Here is a 22,596-nt window from a genome sequence, read left to right as displayed (position 1 = left end):
GCTTTTAAGTTTAAAAGGCACCTTGACACTGTAAGACAAAGCAGACATCAAAGGAGATGTGAAGAGGGAGAAAAGATTTTCCTTGCTTATACCCCCTCCTAGACATAAAGAACCTCTCTCTCAGCTGAAGAGGAGGCGAGTGTTGGGGGAGAAATCAAGAAAGCTTAGAGGGGGCTTCCCTGGTGGCGCAGTGGTTGAGAGTCCGCCTGCCGATGCAGGGGACACGGGTTCGTGCCCCGGTCCGGGAAGATCCCACATGCCGCGGAGCGGCTGGGCCCGTGAGCCATGGCCGCTGAGCCTGCACGTCTGGAGTCTGTGCTCCGCAACGGGAGAGGCCACAACAGTGAGAGGCCCGCGTAACGCAAAACAAAACAAAACAAAAGAAAGCTTAGAGAGGTATCCACGTCCTGCCAGGAGGAAGTCTGAGAGCATAGGAAAAGGTTCCAGGAGATGCTCCCATGTGAAGTTTGGGGGACGTGAGAGTAAAAAAGTCCCCTCCCCCACAGGTCCCCTGAGAAGCCCCAGAGTCTTTTGGCTGCAGGACGGTGAGGGACGGGGTGAGTGATTACTGGCCATCCCAAGATGCTGGTATCTTCCAAATGAGGGATGGGGCTGCAGCTCGGCTCAAAGATCCCAGGGTCCCCACGTGGGAGGAAAACATTACTTGGTGCAAGCGTGAGAGAAAACAGCAATAAGGGAGCTGCTGAGCCTGCAGGGGCTTTAGAGTGGGAACAAGGATGAGGTGGGGCAGGAGGCTGCCGTCTGAGCAGATCCCCGGCACCAGAGCCCCAGGGGAACAGTCAGCGTCAGCAGGTTGCCTAGGCCTATTAGTCAGGGCTCTCCATAGAAACAGAACCAGGAGGTGCATATTTATATCTGGAAAGAGATTTATTATAAGATATTGGCTCATGTGACTATGGAGGCTGAGAAGCCCCATGGTCTACCATCTGCAAGCTGGAGACCCAGGGAGGCTGGTGGTTTAGCTCAAAGGCCTGAGAACCAGAGAGCTGACAGTGGAGACTCCAGCCAGAGCCGCAAGGCCTGAGAACCAGGAGTGTTGTGGGCAGGAGACAACTGGCGTTCCAGCTCCACAGTCAGGCAGAAGGAGAGCAGATCCTCCCTTCCTTCACCTTTTTGTTCTATGCAGGCCCCCAACAGATTGGGATGAGGGCCACTCACATTGGGGCAGAGGCAGGGGTGGTCAACATGCTTTATTCATTCTACAAATTCAAATGCTAATCTATTCTGCAACACCTCCATGGGCACATTAAGAAGTAATGTTTAACCAGATATCTGGGCATCCTGTGATCCAGCCAAGTTAACACGTCAAATTTACAATCACTCGAGGTCTCTGTTTAAGGGAGAGCCTCTCAGTCTAAGAGAGACAGAAAGAGGCATCACTATGTTTTAAAGCTACTCACGTGATTTCAATGTGGAATCAAGGTTGGGAATTGATGATTTAGTTTGTACACTCTTGCTATTTACTCAAAGTGGGGTCCATAGACCACAGCATCAGCATCACCTGGACATTATGTTAGAAATGTGGAATCTCAGGCCCTATCCCAGAACTTATATATCAGGATCAACGATTTTAAAAAAAAACCTCACGGAGCTCATACACACATTAAAGTTACAGAAGGCTGCTGTTCACGGTCAGGGGTGAGAAGCAGATGGGCTGAGGTTGACCTGCAGTCCCTCAGGTCATAGAGGGTCCCTATGGGGCTGAGATCAGTGATTTTCAGCCATGTGGAGTATTTAAAAATATGGACGCCTGGGCTCCACGCCGACCCTTTGACATCAGAGTGTCCATCAATATATGTGGGGTCTGGGCTTTCCCATATTTCAAAAGCGACTTGGTTGATGGTAATGAGCAGCCAGGGTTGAGAACCGCTGACTTAGATTAAGAAGCTGACAGATCCCTCCCTACAGACAGATGCCTCCAGGAGAGAAGGGCAGGGGAACAGTGAGAAGAGGATTTCAACAAGTCACTGAAACAGACTGAGTTCACATAGAAGCCACTGGATTAAGTGTCTGCATAAGACAGAACGGGGCTTAGAGATGGAACACAACATTGAGTTTTACAAAGATAAAGATACATTTTTGGAAGCCTGTGTGTGACTGTGAAATTACTCCATATATAAAATGCTATTACAGTGCCTACACTCAATGAATGGTTATTATTTTAAAGTAACTAATATATGACCACTATACCTTCTTTTAGTTTCTGAATATGAAGATTAGTATCTTGCAACAATTTTAGAAACTATATCTCTTTACTATCTCCTCTGCCTCATTCTCTCTTTTTTTCTTTTTTTTATGGTACGCGGGCCTCTCACTGTTGTGGCCTCTCCCGTTGCAGAGCACAGGCTCCGGACGCGCAGGCACAGCGGCCTTAGCTCACGGGCCTAGCCGCTCCGCGGCATGTGGGATCTTCCTGGACCGGGGCACGAACCCATGTCCCCTGCATTGGCAGGCGGACTCTCAACCACTGCGTCACCAGGGAAGCCCCTCATTGTCTCTTATAAATAAATTGCCATTAGATGTATATCTTATTTTCTCCTTCTATTCTCCATGACTCTCATTAATCTTTCATATTTTTCATCTCCTTGTCTCTCCATGCTGCATTTTGAGTAACTTCTTCAAATCCGTTTTCCTGTTCACTTGATTCTTTCTTAAATTGGGCCTGTTCTGTTGTTAGTAAGTCCTTTAAGCTTTCCTTTTTAATTAATATATTTTTACTGATAAAATGAATAGTTTTCCTTTCCCTACCTCCATTATTTTTATTGTCTCTTATTTATATTTTTCATTTCTCTTTTATAGCTTCAAACAATTAAATAATACTTAATTTTTAGTCTCTGTCCAACATCTAAAATTTTTGTGGCTTTGATTTTGCTGCGTGTTATTTCTAATGGCTCTTGCATTAGTGGCTTATTTCTTTGTAATATGCATGCGTGTGTGTGCGTGTGTGCGTGTGTGTGTGTATTTGTGCATGTATATGTGACTGTAGGTTCATGCTTCGTTTGTAGAATTTCTTTGAGGATTGATATATAATTCCTTTCAGCTTATCCAGCAAGGATTTGTGTTGGCTTTCGCTAGGCTATTGTGGGCATTACAGACCCATGATACTTTAACTTACTCACTTGAGGTTTGTAGGACAACATAGGTAGGGTGCATTTGGACAGCAAATCTTCAGAAGAGTCAGCTTTCGGCTGTAAATGTTTGGAGTCAAATTGTTTTCCCTTCCAGCCAGCTACCTTTTTCTTTTCTGTCTCAACCTGTGAAGCAGGTTTATTTCTGGTAGACCTTTACAATGAGAGCCTTTGGTATCCCAGCTTTCTGCAGTGTCTCTTATTAGATTCCCACCTTGGGTGGGCCCTTGTCTTTGTCTTTTTGTTCCTGCACCCCACGCAGCTGTCAGAGCAGAAGCTTCAGGTGGCCAGGGTCGGGCCCTGTTCCCAGGGTGAAAGCCAGCTTCTGTGCTTGCTTCCATCTCCACTTTCTTGCTTTCACTTGACGTTTGGCCTCTGCGGATGCCTTTCTTTATTGCCAGTTCATTGATGCATTTTCTTTCTTTCTTTTTTTTTTTTTTTTTGCAGTACGCGGGCCTCTCACTGTCGTGGCCTCTCCCGTTGCGGAGCACAGGCTCTGGACGCGCAGGCCCAGCGGCCATGCCTCACGGGCCCAGCCGCTCCGCGGCATGTGGGATCCTCCTGGACCGGGGCACGAACCCGCGTCCCCTGCATCGGCAGGCGGACTCTCAACCACTGCGCCACCAGGGAAGCCCGATGCATTTTCAATGATTGTTAAAAACCTTACCCAGCATTTTTAGCTGTTTCAGAGGAAAGGTTGTCCATAGTACCTTATCTATAATATTGCCAGAAACAGAAGAACCTCTTAGTAATTTCTGCCCTTGCAAATTGTTTGCAGCTTTTCAAGGCTCAAGAAGGGAAGCTGGAAAATGAAGACATATTTTAGAGCAGTGAGCCTTGTTCAGAGAACTGACGTTTAAACTTACATTCCTTGTCACCATTATTTGAAGTGTCACCGAGACTGAAGGGGACAAAATTTTGTGAAGTTCTTGGCTTTCTGAAGAATGTTGGTCATTTAAATTTCTGCAGAAATGGCAGGTATCTCCATGAGCTAGAGGGCCCAATGAAAGTATAAGCAATAATCCTATCTTGATGCTGATTGAGATGTTGACAGAAAGCTGAGTGTGAAATTCTGTTGCATATCATGAGGATGAAAAAATCACTTAACTTTGCTGAAGGCTCTAATGAAAATTTGAAAAGCCATCTAATCGAGGACAGTCATAGCACTCACCAAAAATAATTGCTTCAATAGGGATAATCTTATTAGACTACTGTCATGCCAAGGTATTTTTTAAGTCCCTTAGTTTCTTGGGCCCAAATATGACAATTTGAAGGTTTTCCATCTCAATTACTCAAATAGCCATAGAGAGGTCTATGGCAGTGTGTGAAATAGTACATGCATCTGCACAAAGAGATGAGAACTATAGGTTTCTCAAGCAAGGTAAAACACGTTCCAGACCTGCATTAGGTAACAAGCTACAGGTGTCTGCATAAAATAAATGAATCATCCCACTTGAAAGCGTACTTTTTTTGGACTCATGCCATGGTGGAGATTTTCAATGACTGGAATTTTTGACAAGAGTTGTTATGCAGGTCTAACTTTTTTCCCCCAGTTTTAAAAATTATCAATCATATTTAGAAAATAAGGGTAAGGGATACATTTGCTTTAAACCTGATTTGACAAACACCAACTGGACTGGCCTCGTCAAAGCAGGCAAAAGGCAAAGAAGCAGGAAGCAACTGGTTAGAAATAACAAACCCATTCCAGGGGTGTTTGCCTGACAAGCCTGGACCGTGGCCCAGGTACACACTGACCCTGCCCTGACTCTATTCCACTCACCTGCTCTTGGCATCCTTGAGGTAGTGTTCAATGCTGGCCCATCCTCCTGTGTGGTGCCTCTGCGATGGCTCTACCCCATTTGGCGTACAAAAGTGTATAAAAATGAACCCCCCCAAGTGTTCCATTGCTGCACTGTCCTCAGGGGAAACAGCTGATGTGGGCTCTGCCAATAAAACAAAAAAATTTATCTACATTAGCCATGAAATTATATCATTTCCTTTGATGTTCTGAATTCCTAAACATTCTTATCTGATTTTATGATAAGATTTGATAGCATAAATACTTTCTTTGAAGACTTTTCAGCCAGTGTAAATGAAGGACAAGTTAAGTTTTGACCGCAAGGAACAGGCAAAAGCAATTTTCAGTGTAATTTCCCCCTTTGCAAATGGAATGAATCTTCCTGAAGCCCACTCTGCCCCTTTGCTCACATTTGTTCTTTTTAAAAAAAATTTTGGTGAAATATACGTAACATAAAATGTATGCTTTTAACCATTTTTAAGTGTACAATTCACTGCATTAAGTACATTAACATGGTTGTGCAACCATCATGTCTATCCAGCTCCAGAACCCTTGCATCATCCCAGACTAAAACTCTGTACCCGTTAAAACATACCTTCCCATTACCCACTTCCCCAGCCCCTGGTAACCATCATTCTGCCTTCTGTCTCTATGAGTTTGACTACGCTAGGTATCTCATATAAATGCAATCATATAATATTTGTCCTTTAGTGCTTGGCTTCTTTCTCTAAGCATAATGTCTTCAAGGTTCATCTATGTTGCAGCATGTGTCAGAAATTCATTCCTTTTTAAGACTGAATAATATTCCATTGTATGTATGTATCATATTTTGTTTACCCATTCATCCATTGATGGACATTTGGTTAATTCTACCTTTTGAGAAAATAAGAATAGCACTGTTACAAACATTGGTCCAAATATCTGAGTCCCTCCTTTCAGTTTTTTTGGGTAAATGCCCAGAAGTGGTATTGGATCATAAAGTAGTTGTATGTTTCATTTTTTGAGGAACCACCATATTGTTTTCCACAGCAGCTGCATTCCCATCAGCAATGGGAATTTGGAGTCTCCAAATCCTCACCATACTTATGATTCTTTTTTTAATACAATAGTCATTTTAATGGATATAAAGTGATATCTCATTATGGTTTGCATTTTCCTGATGATTAGTGATGTTGTGGCCGCATATGTATTTGTTTATGATGTGTCTCTGCGTCTGTTTGTCTTTTTTTTTTTTTGCTGTACGCGGGCCTCTCACTGTTGTGGCCTCTCCCGCTGCGGAGCACAGGCTCCGGACGCGCAGGCTCAGCCGCCATGGCTCACGGGCCCAGCCGCTCCGCGGCATGTGGGATCTTCCCGGACTGGGGCATGAACCTGTGTCCCCTGCATCGGCAGGCGCACTCTCAACCACTGCGACACCAGGGAAGCCCCTGTTTGTCTTTTTTTTTTTTTTAGAGCTCCTTCTACAATGATTTTATTGTAAATTTTTTTGGGAATAAACAAATATTGCATTCAAGACTATTGGTAAACTTGTTCTAAATTATCAAAAGAGGAAAAAAAATGGAACCAGGAACCACTTAGAAGTAGAGATAAATAGCAAAGACACCTGTATGCCATGCTAAATGCCTTTCCCCCAAGAAGGGGGAACCATTAACAGGAGGTTAACAGTGAATATCACATCTCCCATTAGCCTATTAATTAAAGTAAGCTTTGGGTTTGGTAATTTGCACTTGTTCTGTAAACTGAACTGCTCCTCTCCATAGTATACTTCTTTCTAAGAAGTAGAAGACACTCCGTCTTCAGATCCCAGCATGAACAAGAAAGGTCTTGACTTTTAACTTTTTGTTCTGGGACAAAACTGTTCGCTACTCTCAGAGTAGTGCACTCCCCAGGGGGTGCTTTTGACTTGGGGAGCAGGTAGAGCTCAATGCTCTCCTGTTTCTTGCCAGGAGGATTTGATGCACCTCACTTATCCTTTGACACATTCAAGGAGGCAACTCAGCTTACAGACACATCATTCCATTCCTTTATTTATTTAAATTTAATTTTTTTTTAATATTGGAGTATAGTTGATTTACAATGCTGTGTTAGTTTCAGGTGTACAGCAAGGGGACTCAGTTATACATATATTCATTCTTTTTCAGATTCTTTTCCTATATAGGTTATTACAGAATACTGAGCAGAGTTGCCTGTGCTATACAGTAATTCCCAAAGAAAACAATGTACCAGCCATTTCCTCCCCTTTGTTCTTTCTCTTTAAGCAGGGTCATTAGGGTGAGCCTCCACTGGGCTCAGCCAGCAGAAAAGACGGTGAGGAGGGCTGACCAGCTTCTGAGGACAGGCAGGCAATCAACCCCAGAGCTCAGCACAAAGATGCACCTGTGTATCACTGTAGAGAAAAGAAGCCCTAACGTGTCCCAGGCAATATCGCACAGAGGAGACCGAACCACACAGCAGATCTGTGACAAGGACAAATGCCTGCATTTAGGCTGTGCTCGGGAAAACTGATGAGTTGCAGTACAACGGTGGAGCTGGAGAAATCACTTATTAGTGGAAGATGTGCAAAGCTGGTTAAAAATAGTTTCAGATGTCCAGGGAACCAGAATTCGGGTAGGAGCTTGACAGTTGCCACATGGCAGCTCTTTAGAAGTTGCTTTCAAAGATTTGCTGCAGAACAGAGACTTCTTTCCTATGGCAAGTTAGCTCGAGGATACATTTCTATCCAGAAATGTGATTTGTATCAACCCGAAGACAACCCTTACTAAGCAATTAGATTCCCTTTTGTAGGAGTTTCAGCCAGACTAGAAGCTGCCTAACACAGTATACAGTTCACAATTTTAAAATAAATTACTATCTGAATTAACACCATGTTTTAAAATAAGTGAAGTTTCAAAATGGATTAAAAACCTAAATGTAAGATGGGATACTATAAAACTCGTAGAGGAAAACATAGGCAGAACACTCTTTGACATAAATTGCAGCAATATCTTTTTGGATCCACATCCTAAAGTGAGGAAAATAAAAACAATAATAAACAAATGGGACCTAATTAAACTTAAAAGCTTTTGCACAGAAAAGGAAACCATAAACAAAATGAAAAGAACCCACAGAATGGGAGAAAATATTTGCAAATGATGTGACTGACAAGGGGTTAATCTCCAAAATATACACACAGCTCATGCAGCTCAATATCAAAAAAACAACCCAATCAAAAAATGGGCAGAAGATCTGAATACATGTTTCTCCAAAGAAGACATACAGATAACCAAAAAGCACATGAAAAGATACTCAACATTGCTAACTATTAGGGAACTGCAAATCAAAACTACAATGAGGTATCACCTCACACCGGTCAGAATGGCCATCATCAAAAAATGTACGAACAATACATGTTGGAGAGGGTGTGGAAAAGGGAACCCTCCTACACTGTTGGTGGGAATGTAAATTGGTGCAGCCACTATGGAGAACAGTATGGAGGTTTCTTAAAAAACTAAAAATAGAGCTACCATATGATCCAGCAATCCCACTCCTGGGTATATGTCTGGAGAAAACCATAATTCAAAAAGATACATGTACCCCAATGTTCATTGTAGCACTATTTATAAGACATGGAAGCGACCTAAATGACAATCAACAGAGGAATGGATAAAGAAGATATGGTATATATAGACAATGAAATATTACTCAGCCATAAAAAAGAATGAAGTAATGCCATTTGCAACAACATGGGTGGACCTAGAGATTATCGTGCTAAGTGAAGTCAGACTGAGAAAGACAAATATCATATGATATTACTTATATGTGGACTCTATGATACAATGAACTTATTTACAAAACAGAAACAGACCCACAGATTTAGAAGACAAACTTACAGTTACCAAAGGGGAAATGTGGTGGGGACGGATAAATTAAGAAGTTGGGATTGACATATACACACTACAACATCTAAAATAATCAACAAGAACCTACGATATAGCACAGGGAACTCTACTCAATACTCTGTAATAACGTATGTGGGAAAAGAATCTGAAAAAGAATAGATATATGTATAACTGAATCACTTTGCTGTACACCTGAAACCAATACAACATTGTAAATCAACTATACTCCAATATAAAATAAAAATTATTTAAAGTGAAGTTTAAGCCAGTAATATACACTAACACAATTTTCAATTTTTACTGTAATTAGTACATTGAAGGCAAATAGTGCTGCTAAGGAGTGTTTTGCTATCTTGATAAGTAGCCCATCTAAATCCTTATTCATATTTAATTTGACTAAGCAATCTATTTCCTCATAGCGGTAAAGTAAAGGTAAAGTTCAGCACAGTTCTTGCGTGCATTAGCAGGATTTAAATTATTGAGATTTTACTGTGGAGACTGAATCACCACGCTGGGTTGAAATTTCTATTGTGAACATCTAATTACCCCAGTTACAAGGGTACTACCTTTAGAATGTTAAATGACACTCACTTCATGGTTTCTTTTACTTTTGTTCAGCAAAAGATTCAAAATCAACTCCATTATATTTGGGGTTTGAAGTTATATTTTAAACAATTCATGATTGACAATTTGCCCACTGGGCATCTTTTTTATCTTAAAGTTACAGGTTTCCCTTGGACCACAAAAGCATCAAATGGTATAAACAGTAATTAATCACTGTATGTGTCCCTCTTTCTTTCTTTTCTTTCTCCCTTTCTTCCTTCCTTCCTTCCTCCCTCCCTCCCTCCCTCCTTCCCTCCCTCTCTCTCTCTCACTCTCTCTCTCTTTCTTTCTTTCTTTCTTTTTCTTTCTTTCATTCTTTCATGCCACTTGGCATTCTCAAATAGGAATAGTACCTTGTTTAGGATACTTTCTATAAATGTTGCTTTTTAGAACATCCAGCCTAGATACCAGAATTTTGCTGGTAATTGCCAGTTTGGGTCATCTGGTTCAGATCTTAATTACACCTTGATTAGAGCAGATTCCCACTCTAAAACAACACAGAAATTTCTGAATTGTTTACAATGAAAAACCCACCATATAGCACACAGGATGGACGTAGGGTGGTCCTGGTCCCTACTAACCATCTCCTCCACCATCAACAAGGTGAGAGCCTTTCCCAGGTGTGGCTGAAAGCTACGCCTCTGTCCTGGTTCTGGTCTTGGTCCTCTCTCCTTGTCTGCTCTTTCATGATCCATCCTAGCTCAATTATTTGTATATTGAGTTTCCTAGCTCAAACTATTCTCTTGGTTATCTGCAATAATATTTGTAAGAATTTTCTGTCTCCGTCTTTATTTCTCAAAGTTAAACTGTAAGAAAATGAGAGATTTCACTAACTGGTTGTTATCAGACAAAGGCATGCATAATGCTGGAGTTACAGTCCCCAACTGTGTAAAACATTTTAGCAATTGCCAATTACACAGTATTTCCTCACTGCTGTGGACAAGGAGTGCTGGTGGATGGTTCTAGACTTCTCTGCCTTTCGCTGGGAAGGACATCACTTTAGCAGAGGCTCCGCCTTTAAGCATTCCCACCTCCATCCCCCTCCCATTACTCAGGAAATGCCTCCTAGTATATTTTCCCCCCAGATATCCATTTAGTGCATTCTTTTACCTCCTTTAAGTCTTTGTTCAAATCTTGTCTTTTCACTGAAGCTCCCTATTTAATGCTGCAACCCACTCTCCATATCTCTCCTTCCCTGTTTATCCTGCTTTGTTTTTTCTTTTATCCATAGCTCTTCCCTCCTTCTAAACTACTATAGCATCGGTTATATTCATCGTGCTCATTGTCAAGTTTTTCTCTTACCCTGAAAAACATAAGCTCTGGGAGGGTGAGAATCCTTGTCTATTTTATTCTCAGACATAGCTCAAGTGCCCAGGAGAGTCTGGCACATAGTAGGTGGTCAATAAATATTTCATTGAATGAATTTAATAAATGAAACGTAGCAAGTCATAATTGCTAATATTTCTGCATACTCTCTTGTATTTTGAGTGCTGCACTAAGTATTTTTTAATGCATTTTCTTTTTGGATTCTTCCAGCTACCCTATGAGGTTGGTGCACCATCATCATTACCTGTGGTTAAAATTGAGGTTTAGAGAGAAAGTCATTTGTGAAAATTACTCGGCTAGTAAACAGTAGACCAGGGATTGGGGCCAGACATGCTTACACTGCATCTGTGTTCTTAATCACTCTTCTATAACGATCTATATAACAGGACCAGCTATGTAATTTGCAGGACTCAGTGCAAAAGGCAACTTCAGGGTCTCTCGTTCAAGAACTGTTAGAATTTCAAGATTGCAGCAGCAGAGCACTGAACCAAGTGTGGGACCCGGTCTGGCTGCACAGGCTGCATGTTCCTGAAACCAGCACAGGCCTGACGAGTGCACGTGCCTGACGTTAGCAGCCAAGCGGCAGGCACTGCTCTTTTGTCCCTCTATGCCCATTGCAGAGCGGGTGACATTCATTCTGTTACTGACCTTCCCGAGTCGGGCCCCAGCAAGGGTCCACCTGCCCAGTGTCCTTCGAGCCAAAGAATGAGGCCGAGTTTGGTTCCGAAGCAAAGGAAAGCCTTACTCTCTGATCAAAGAACGGAGACGTGCGCGCTGAGGCGCCACAGCGCATGCTCTCCCCACAGGCCGTGGGCGGGGCTGCTTTATAGGGATCTCTTCCGTAGGGAGGGGGCCGCAGCTGTGCTACGCACGCTCCAGACGCAAGCGTCACGCGCGCAGCCTGTCAGCGCGCGGCCCGCCGCCGCCATCTTGAATCGCAGTGTCGTGTCCGGCTCTTGTACACCTTCCGTGAGCTGAGGTGTGCAGTGCGGACGGTCGGCGCTAGGAACTCGGGTCTGAAGTGCCGGGTGCGAGGCCTCTGCTCGCGGCACCCTGTGAGCAAATGAAATTAAACACAAAGGCAAAGAGAAGAATAGAAAAAAAGGTTAGACTTTATTACCCAGATTCTATTTTTACTTCCCAGGGATTGTTAACGGGCTTTGCTGGTGACAATTCCAGTTTTAAATTTAGAAGTGGAAGGAACATCAGAGATTGGTTTATTGCACTCATTTGACAGCTGGGGAAACGGAGTCTCAGGGAGGTGCTGTTTATAAAGGAAAAGTCTTTCCTTATAAGTGACTTTAAAGGTAAAGCAGGTGTCACGTGCAGCCCCCTTGGTATTTAAAGAGACCAGAACAGGGCTTCCCTGGTGGCACAGTGGTTGAGAGTCCGCCTGCCGATGCAGGGGACACGGGTTCGTGCCCCGGTCCGGGAAGAACCCACATGCCGCGGAGCGGCTGGGCCCGTGAGCCATGGCCGCTGAGCCTGCGCATCCGGAGCCTGTGCTCCGCAACGGGAGAGGCCCCAACAGTGAGAGGCCCGCGTACCGCACAAAGAAAACAAACAAACAAACAAAAAAGAGACCAGAACACCCAAAAGGAGGCATTTTTTACTGTAATCAACAGAGTCAGGGTCATTGGTAAGGGTGTCCTTGTGATGATGGCATTCTCATTTTTCTGAAGGAAAGAGGTGGAGTATATCACAATTATACGTGTTATTTGTCTAGTGTATTTGGTGGGAAAAAAATTGAGCCTACAGATTCGGATGGTTGTCCCAGGTTGAAGTATCCTCCCCTATGATCTTCCCTACCTGAGTCCCTCTCAGGTTTCAGGGTCTGGCTGAAATTATACCTCCTCTCTCAGACCTTCGTTTCAATTCGATCTTTGTTAAATGGTGCTTTGCTCAAGGCACAATCTACAGATGTGGTATCTAAACGTTTTGGTCTCAGGACCTTAAAAATTATCGAGGAGCCTAAAAAGCCTGTGTTTATGTGGGTGAAATCAATATTGATTATTTTGGAAATTAAAACTGAGAATATTTTAAACACAGCACCACATAAACACACATTCCACTAGGCACCAGAGGGATGATGTCTTCACCCATCCTGTAGCCCCTTGGAAATGCCGCTGGGTATGCAGGAGAAAATGAGTGTAGAAGGGGCAAGTGATATCTTAGTATTACTACAAAATATCATTTTTACATTTTTATCATATAAAATACGTTAACCAAAATTGCCTTTTAATCATATTTAAGTGTACAATTCAGTGGCATTAATTATATTTACAATATTGTGCAACCATCAGCATTATCTATTTCCAAAACTTTTTCTTCACTCCAAACAGAAATTCCATAGCCATCAGGCAAAACTACCCATTCCCAACCCCCCATCCCTTGATAACCCCTAATCTACCTTCTGTCTCTATTAATTTGCCTACTCTAGGTATTTTATATAAGTGGAATCACACAGTATTTGTCCTTTTGTGTCTGCCTTATGTCACTTACCATAATGTTTTCAAAGTGTATCTGTGTATCAGAACTCCATTCCTTTTTATGGCAGAATTACATCCTATTGAACATATAAACCACATTTAGTTTAGCCATGCACCTGTTGGTGAATACTTGGATTGTTTCTATCTTTTGGCTATTGTAAGTAATGCTGCTGTGAATTTGACATACAAGTATCTGAGTTCCTGTTTCCAGTCCTTGGGGGTCTATGCTTAGGAGTGGAATTTCTGGGTCACATAGTAGTTGTATTTTAACCTTTTGAGAAACCACCAAACTGTTTCCACAGAGGCTGCACCACTTACATTCCTACCAGCAGTGCATTAGGATTCCAGTTTCTGCACATCCTCACCAACACTTATTTTCTGCTTTTTTTGATAATAGCCATCCTAGTGAGTGTGAAGTGGTATCTTGTGGTTTTGATTTGCATTTCCCTAGTGACAATGATGTTGAACATCTTTTCATGTGGAAAATAGTTTTCACCTTGCAGATTCCTACTCTAGACAGTACCAGGTCTTACAGTATTCCTGCCCTTTCCCAAACTCCCATAGTGTTTATACAGTAAGTAATGTGATTGTCTGACACCTTTCTATTTCATGTAACACCTTGTAAGACTACCTGCATGTGATAAGTGCACCCCAATATTCTTCATTAATTAATTGCTTACCCAAATTCATTCCTTCTTTTTTACAAAGAGAAATGCAAATTGATTTAGGATGATGATGTGCCCAGCTAAAAATATTCATCTCCTTAGGAGTCTCTTGCCGCTAGGAGTGACCATGTGACCCAGATTTGGTGGCATAATTGAAGTCTACAGGGAGGGACCTCTAGGGAAGTTTTTGTTTATCTGATAAGGTATAGTTTCAGCTGGCCTATGCCCTTTCCCTTCTCTTTCATTTTCTTCCGACTTGGAATGTAGACACCATTTCTGTATGTGGAGTACCCATCCTGCAACCCTTGGGATGAAAGCACACAGTAAGGACAGTGAAGCAAGAAACTAGGAGCCTGGGCCCTTGATGACTTCCTGAAGTATCTGCCCTAGTCTGCTGACCCTTAGACTTTTGATTCAGCTTATAAAGCTCAATTTGGTTAAGCCTCTGTAGTTGGCTTTTTGTTACATATAACCCAAAGGGATACTAACTGACATGTTGTGGAAGCATAAAAAGCCCTGACAGATGGGATTCTAGAGAACCTAAGGAGAGAAAAGGAGGCAGAGAAGAAAAGAAACTGGGTGCGTTGCGGAGTCAGCTGCAGGGCGAAACATCTCTGTAGGTAAATGCAGGGTGGAGGCTAGGCTGCTTCTCGCCTCCCGTCTCACTTATTGCTTGGTCCTGATCATGCACCCACCTCCTGCACTGATAGGCTCCTCCAGGCTTCTTCCCTTAGAGGTGTGGGGCATGCTGCTTGGATAGTCAGACTTCCTTGGAGAATAGTTTAAAACATCATGAATTTGAGGCTAGTTGACAAACACAATCCCCGAATCGTTAGCTTGAGTGTTTGTCGGTGCAGAATGTGGCTGCCCTAGGAGTGAGAAATGACCTTGGCTGCCCTTGAAGAGTAGGGGAAGAAGATTGGGGATAAAAAAACACTTCTGATCTTTTTTCAAACAATGAGGTTCTCAAAATACCTAGCTCCTTTAAATTTCTTGATTTATTGTGTAATAAAATGAATAGAAAATAAAAGGACTTTACTTTCATGAAAAATCTATTCTTATAATTTCTTAGATCCATGTAGCAAACTTTGGCTGCTTTGCTCATTAATTCTATGGAGTGGATGAGTGTTGGCATGTATTTGCTTTCTTTTCAGGTCGTTTAAGATTATTGATTCCTCCTTTTCTAGTGTAGAACTCAATTCTCTAAGGACTCGTTAGCGAAACATTTCCCACTCACACAGTGCCACTTAAAAATGATTATGCTCAGTGTCTTCCGCTTGAAGTTTCCCTTCTTGGCTTCCATATGCTAGCAGTTTGTACACCTCTCTTTTATGCTTTATTTTTTAGGGCCCATTCCAATATGTTCACTCCTATCAGTAACGTTCCCTCTGCCTTCTCTTGGTGGCAGAGCAGCAACAGAGACAAGGACTACACCAGACGAGTTGCAGAGAAGTCTTTTCAATAACCAGAAGTTTCTGGGGGACATAAAATCACTGTAAGTAATCATGTGTTGTCTTTTGGCTCAAAAGTAAAATGCTAAGTTACGCATTATTTGTTGCATAAATTTGCATATTGATATATACAATCCTAACGACTTTAATAGCGTCACAGATTAGCAGAGACAGATGCACACAGGCTGACATTCAGAGACTCCCACCCAGAGACAAACCAAGCCTGAGAAAGAGGTGGGGATGGTTCCATGAGAGCAAGGAGGGTTGGGAGGGCTCTAAAGGAAAAACAGAGGGCCTGGGAGGGCAGAAGTTACACACTGGCTCTCCCCCCCTGGCCAGCAGATCACTTTAAGTTACCAGTCCGAGATCCTCACTCTCATGTCCTCTCCTTTGATCTTTAGACTTGGCCCTGAGCAGAGTGTGGAGGGGGAGGAGAGATGACTTATAAAGACTTGGAGTGAATCAGAAGGTCCAGAAGTAGTCTGAGGCCCAAAGGGGAATTTAGACTTGTTTTAATAAAAGGAGAGGTGGGCTCTTAAAGGGTGTTTTTTGTTTTCCTTTTGTTCTTTCTTCTAAGGCCTTGAGTAGGGCATCCAAGGGCAGGACCAAACCTTAGCAACCTGCACAGCTAGAACACTCTGGCAATTTGCCAGCAATGATCAGGCCTTGAATTAAGATTCCACACTGCATTAATTTGCAAACCAAAGCACCAATTTATTAATTTTCTATGGAAAATACATATGTCATGAAGATATAGGTATTTACCATTGAATAGTCTATTCTCTCCTAGGAACCCAGGTGTCTGGGAAACCTCATTAAACAGTAGGACAAAAGGCAAAGAATTCCTTAAGGAATATCTTCCATGTGCTTCAAGAGGCTACGTGGCACCACCTCCACAATAATTATATACTTGTCAAGTGGCCTCAGTTCAATGCTGGAAATATATTCTCAAATTCTCACACACCAACTGTGTCTCTCACAGCTGGTTATTCCAACCACCATTTGTTTTTTTGTGTGTTTACATTGGTCATTGCAAAATCAACAACTTTTAATTGCTATGCACGTCTTTCATTCCATAAACATTTATTGAGCTCTCAGCGTAGGCTTGGTGCTACCATAGAGGTTAGGTATTGCAGTGGAGACAAAGATCAGTAAGACAGAGGGCCAGGCCCTGAAAAAGCTCACAGTAAAAAAAGGAGGATGGAGCTGCATGCCCAGAAGCGTGGAGAAGTTGGAGAGGTCAGTAAGGGAGCATAGGAAGAAATTACAGACAGAACCCCGCCCTGGTCATCTGAGCCCCTGAGCAGCATTTCTGCAGTGTCCAGGCCGAGTGTGGACATGCTGCGTGCGGCCCCACCAGGGCTGAGAGTTTGCAGACTGTCCGTGCCACAGCCCACTTGGTGGCCCACTCAGCAGCAGCCCTGCAGTTTTCACGGCTGCCGCGGTGGCCCCAGACACAATCCAGCCCAGGTAACCGTGCCGCAGACTCGGGGCGCCATGACCCATGTCCTGCCATGCCTTGGGCCCCCCAGGGACAGCAGCTGGCAGACACTCCTGGCAGCAGCTGCTGCTGCTGCTCAGCAAGGAACAGTGTGGCTGACAGGGTCTTGGTGTTCCAGCTGGGTGTCAGGCCTGAGTCTCTGAGGTGGGAGAGCAGATGGGCCACCAGAGACCTCCTGGCCCTACGTAATATCAATCGGCGAGAGCTCTTCAAGAGATCTCCATCTCAATGTTAAGACCCAGCTCCACCCAACAGCCAGCAAGCTCCAGTGCTGGATGCCCCATGCCAAACAACTAGCAAGACAGGAGCACAACCCCACCCATTAGCAGAGAGGCTGCCTAAAATCATAATAAGTTCACAGACACCCCAAAACATACCACCGCACCCAGCCCTGCCCACCAGAAAGACCAGATCCAGCCCCACCCCCCAGAACACAGGCACCGGTCCCCTCCAACAGGAAGCCTACACGAGCCACTGAACCAACCTCACCTACCTGGGCAGACACCAAAAGCAATGGGAACTATGAACCTGCAGCCTGCAAAAAGGAGACCCCAAACACAGTAAGTTAAAAAAATGAGAAAACAGACAAATATGCAGCAGATGAAGGAACAAGGTACAAACCCACCAGACCTAACAAATGAAGAGGAAATAGGCAGCCTACCTGAAAAAGAATTCAGAGTAACGATAGTAAAGATGATCCAAAATCTTGGAAATAGAATGGAGAAAATACAAGAAAAGTTTAACAAGGACCTAGAAGAACTAAAGAGCAAACAAACAATGATGAACAACACAATAAATGAAACTAAAAATTCTCTAGAAGGAATCAATAGCAGAATAACTGAGGCAGAAGAATGGATAAGTGACCTGGAAGATAAAATAGTGGAAATAACTACCTCAGAGCAGAATAAAAAAAAAGAATGAAAAGAATTGAGAACAGTCTCAGAGACCTCTGGGACAACATTAAACGCACCAACATTCGAATTATAGGGGTCCCAGAAGAAGAAGAGAAAAAGAAAGGGTCTGAGAAAATATTTGAAGAGATTATAGTTCAAAACTTCCCTAACATGGGAAAGGAAATAGTCCATCAAGTCCAGGAAGTGCAGAGAGTCCCCTACAGGAGAAACATGCAAGACACACACACATATATGTATATATGTTTTTCAAATTACAACGTGCATTTATTAACTTATAAGTAAGAGAAGCAGCAAAAAAAAAACAAAAAAAACCAGTAACACCTTACTTCCACAAGGCAAACATTTGGTTGCAGAGATCAAATGCCTCCTGAATAAAGACATTATTAGTTTATTTCTATAAAATTGTTATATAAATATATAAAATATATTCATAAGTTAGTTTATTTATATAAAATTCCAAATCCCAAGTCTAGCAGGTGAAAACACAAATGAAAATACATAAAGTTTCATCCTTTCATATCTCCAAAGAAGAGAGGGGTACAATTTGTTCTTTACAATATTGACTCTTTATGAAATTACAAATGGGCAAATGAGGCACTGCTTCTTTAAGCTTTATTATAATATATTTTAAAATCTAGCAAAATAGATACTTAAAATATATAAACTTTGTTCTTTTATACCTATATATCTATATATACTTAAATATCTAACATATACTTAAACATACAAATATAAATGAATAATGTTTATAGCAAAAAAAGGCTGTAAAACTGAAAATCCAATACTACAGAGGGAACAAGAAAGTATATTTAAAGATATATTCTGACCCAGAGGAGCTAATATGTCCTATGTTACGTAAACTCTTCTAAAGTATTCATTGTAGATAGAAAACTGCTCAATCATTATAAGATACTAGATACCAAAACCACCAACGTGTGCATGCACAAGCACACGCGCGCAACACACACACACACAAACACTCTAAACAAAGTCCCATTTTTATACTTACATTCAAAATCTCCTAAATGATGTATTTTTAAAGCCAAGACATATCAACCAAACTATTAAAAATTAAATACAGAGAAAAAATATTAAATGCAGCAAGGGAAAAGCAACGCATAATATACAAGGGAATCCCCATAAGGTTAATAGCTGATCTTTCAGCAGAAACTCTGCAAGCCAGAAGGGACTGGCAGGACATATTTAAAGTGATGAAAGGGAAGAACCTACAACCAAGATTACTCTACCCAGCAAGGATCTCATTCAGATTCGACAGAGAAATTAAAAGGTTTATAGACAAGCAAAAGTTAAGAGAATTCAGCACCACCAAACCAGCTTTACAACAAATGCTAAAGGAACTTCTCTAGGCAAGAAGCACAAGAGAAAGAAGAGACGTACAACAACAAACCCAAAACAATTAAGAAAATGGTAATAGGAACATACATATTGATAATTACCTTAAAGGTAAGTGGATGAAATGCTCCAGCCAAAAGACATAGACTGGCTGAATGGATACAAAAACAAGACCCGTATATATGCTGTCTACAAGAGACCCACTTGAGACCTAGGGACACATACAGACTGAAAGTGAGGGGATGGAAAAAGATATTCCATACAAATGGAAATCAAAAGAAAGCTGGAGTAGCAATTCTCATGTCAAACAAAACAGACTTTAAAATAAAGACTATTACAAGAGACAAAGAAGGACACTACATGACGATCAAGGGGTCAATCCAAGAAGAAGATATAACAATTGTAAATATTTACGCACCCAACATAGGAGCACCTCAATACATAAAGCAAATGTTAACAGCCATAAAAGAGGAAATCAACAGTAACTCAATAATAGTAGGGGACGTTAACACCCTACTTTCACCAATGGACAGATCATCCAAACTGAAAATAAATAAGGAAACACAAGCTTTAAATGACACATTAAACAAGATAGAATTAATTGATATTTATAGGACATTCCATCCATTAACAACAGAATACAGTTTCTTCTTAAGTGCTCATGGAACATTCTCCAGGATAGATCATATCTTGGGTCACAAATCAAGCCTTGGTAAATTTAAGAAAATTGAAATCATATCAAGTGTCTTTTCAGACCACAGCGCTATGAGACTAGATATCAATTACAGAAAAAAAACTGTAGAAAATACAAACACATGGAGGCTAAACAATATGCTACTAAATAACCAAGAGATCACTGAAGAAATCAAAGAGGAAATCAAAAAATACCTGGAAACAAATGACAATAAAAACACGATGACCCAAAACCTATGGGATGCAGCAAAAGCACTTCTAAGAGGGAAGTTTATAGCAATACAATCCTACCTCAAGAAACAAGAAAAATCTCAAATAAACAACTGTTACACCTAAAGCAATTAGAGAAATAAGAACAAAACCCAAAGTTAGCAGAAGGAAAGAAATCATAAAGATCAGATCAGAAATAAATGAAAAAGAAATGAAGGAGATGATAGCAAAGATCAATAAAACTAAAAGCTGGGTCTTTGAGAAGATAAACAAAATTGATAAACCATTAGCCAGACCCATCAAGTAAAAAAGGGAGATGACTCAGATCAACAGAATTAGAATGAAAAAGGAGAAGTAACAACTGACACTACAGAAATACAAAGGATCATGAGAGATTACTACAAGCAACTATATGCCAGTAAAATGGACAACCTGGAAGAAATGGACAAATTCTTAGCAAAGCACAACCTTCTGAGACTGAACCAGGAAGAAGTAGAAAATATGAACAGACCAATCACAAGCACTGAAATTGAAACTGTGATTAAAAATCTTCCAACAGGGCTTCCCTGGTGGCGCAATGGTTGAGAGTCCACCTGCCGATGCAGGGGACATGGGTTCGTGCCCTGGTCCGGGAGGAACTCACATGCCACGGAGCAACTAAGCCTGTGAGCCATGGCCGCAGAGCCTGCGCGTCCGGAGCCTGTGCTCCGCAACGGGAGAGGCCACAACAGTGAGAGGCTGCTTACCGCAAAAAAAAAAAAAAAAAAATCTTCCAACAAACAAAGCACAGGACCGGATGGCTTCACAGGTGAATTCTATCAAGCATTTAGAGACGAGCTAACACCTTTCCTTCTCAAACTCTTCCAAAATATAGCAGAAGGGGGAACACTCCCAAACTCATTCTACAAGGCCACTATCACCCTGATACCAAAACCAGAGAAAGATACCACAAAAAAAGAAAACTACAGGCCACTATCACTGATGAATATAGATGCAAAAATCCTCAATCAAATAGTAGCAAACAGAATCCAACAGCACATTAAAATGATCATACACCATGGTCAAGTGAGGTTTATCCCAGGAATGCAAGGATTCTTTAATATATGCAAATCAGTCAATGTGATACACCATATTACCAAATTTTAGGATAAAAAACATATGATAATCTCAATAGATACAGAAAAAGCTTTCAACAAAATTCAACCCCCATTTATGATAAGAACTCTCCAGAGAGTAGGCATAGAAGGAACCTACCTCAACATGATAAAGGCCATATATGACAAACCCATAGCCAACATCGTTCTCAATGGTGAAAAACTGAAACCATTTCCTTTAAGATCAGGAACAAAACAAGATTGCCCACTGTCACCACTCTTATTCAACATAGTTTTGGAAGTTTTAGCCACAGCAATCAGAGGAGAAAAAGAAATAAAAGGAATCCAAATTGGAAAAGAAGAAGTAACACTGTCACTCTTTGTAGATGACATGATACTGTACATAGAGAATCCTAAAGATGCTACCAGAAAACTACTAGAGCTAATCAATGAATTTGTTAAAGTAGTAGGATACAAAATTAATGCACAGAAATCTCTTGCATTCCTATACACTAATGATGAAAAACCTGAAAGAGAAATTAAGGAAACACTCCCATTTACCACTGCAACAAAAAGAATAAAATACCTAGGAATAAACGGGGACAAAAACCTGTATGCAGAAAACTATAAAACACTGATGAAAGAAATTAAAGATTATACAAACAGTTAGAGAGATATACTGTGTTCTTGGATTGGAAGAATCAGCATTGTAAAAATGACTATACTACCCAAAGCAATCTACAGATTCAGTGCAATCCCTATCAAACTACCACTGGCATTTTTCACAGAACTAGAACAAAAAATTTCACAATCTGTATGGAAGCACAAAAGACCCCAAATAGCCAAAGCAATCTTGGGGAAGTAAAATGGAGCTGGAGGAATCAGGCTCCTGGATTTCAGACTATACTACAAAGCTACAGTAATCAAGACAGTATGGTACTGGCACAAAAACAGAAATATAGATAAATGGAACAGGATAGAAAACCCAGAGGATAAACCCACACACATACGGTCACCTTATCTTTGTTAAAGGAGGCAAGAATGTACAATGGAGGAAAGCCAGCTGATTCAGTAAGTGGTGCTGGGAAAACTGCTACAGCTACATGTAAAAGAATGAAATTAGAACACTCCCTAACATCATACACAAAAATAAACTCAAAATGGATTAAAGACCTAAACATAAGGCCAGACACTATAAAACTCTTAGAGGAGAACATAAGCAGACACTCTATGACATAAATCACAGCAGATCCTTTTTTACCCACCTCCTAGAGAAATGGAAATAAAAACAAAAATAAACAAATGGGACCTAATGAAACTTCAAAGCTTTTGCACAGCAAAGGAAACCATAAACAAGATGAAAAGGCATCCCTCAGAATGGGAGAAAATATTTGCAAACAAAGCAACTGACAAAGGATTAATCTCCAAAATATACAAGCAGCTCATGCAGCTCAATATCAAAAAAACAAACA

This window comes from Aethalodelphis obliquidens, unplaced genomic scaffold, assembly GCF_003676395.1.
Source record: "Aethalodelphis obliquidens isolate GAN/ISIS:26980383/991018 unplaced genomic scaffold, ASM367639v1 scaffold34, whole genome shotgun sequence".
In the NCBI taxonomy this organism is placed as follows: Eukaryota; Metazoa; Chordata; class Mammalia; order Artiodactyla; family Delphinidae; genus Aethalodelphis; species Aethalodelphis obliquidens.
Note: the sequence above shows the minus strand (reverse complement) of the source record.